Here is a 432-nt window from a genome sequence, read left to right on the forward strand (position 1 = left end):
CTTAAGGAGAACAAGGAGGATGTTAAAAGTAGTGGAAGGGGACTGTTCTTTAAGGACGGATGAGAGTGGCTTACGAAAGAAAGGCGATGAACAATTTTTCCAGTTTACGTTGCACACGCTCTCTCTCTCTCTCTCTCTCTCTCTCTCCTCTCTCTCTCTTATATACTGTACATTATATATATATATATATATATATATACACACACACATAAATGTATGGTTATATATAATGAGTAAATATATAGATAAAAAATAGGCTGTTCCCCTAAAAGGCCTGACTGACTCCAGATAAAAACCTGTCACCTTCCCCCTCAAAACCCCCAACATTTAACTAACCATTAATATCTACAAACTTAGAGAACAGTAGATATTTCATATAACTTCACAGACTAATGTGAAAATCTTCAAACACATTGTAACATTCAGCGTACC

Source organism: Palaemon carinicauda, chromosome 21, assembly GCF_036898095.1.
Source record: "Palaemon carinicauda isolate YSFRI2023 chromosome 21, ASM3689809v2, whole genome shotgun sequence".
NCBI classification, from domain to species: Eukaryota; Metazoa; Arthropoda; class Malacostraca; order Decapoda; family Palaemonidae; genus Palaemon; species Palaemon carinicauda.